Here is a 370-nt window from a genome sequence, read left to right on the forward strand (position 1 = left end):
ACGAACTGATTGCACTCTATTTTATGTATAATCATTTTCTATTTTTAACTGTTTTAAATTAATTTTAAATACATTTTAAATCATTTTAAATTGTTTGTTTTATTGTTGTGATTATTGTTTATGATTATTTTACTTCCATTTATGTAAAGCACTTTGAATTACCATTGTGTACGAAATGTGCTATATATATAAACTTGCCTTGCCTTGCCTTTTGATCAAATGAATGAAATCTGAAAGGACAAATAGTAGTTGAAATTGTCTGAAGTTTGAGCGTCATGTTTCAGTTGAGCTGTGAAACATGTTGCATCTGTGTGTGTGTGTGTGTGTGTGTGTCTCCTTGGTCACTTTAAAATCACATTTCTCAGTAAAA

The sequence above is a fragment of the Sinocyclocheilus anshuiensis genome, unplaced genomic scaffold (assembly GCF_001515605.1).
Source record: "Sinocyclocheilus anshuiensis isolate Anshui unplaced genomic scaffold, SAMN03320099.WGS_v1.1 scaffold1682, whole genome shotgun sequence".
Taxonomy (NCBI): domain Eukaryota; kingdom Metazoa; phylum Chordata; class Actinopteri; order Cypriniformes; family Cyprinidae; genus Sinocyclocheilus; species Sinocyclocheilus anshuiensis.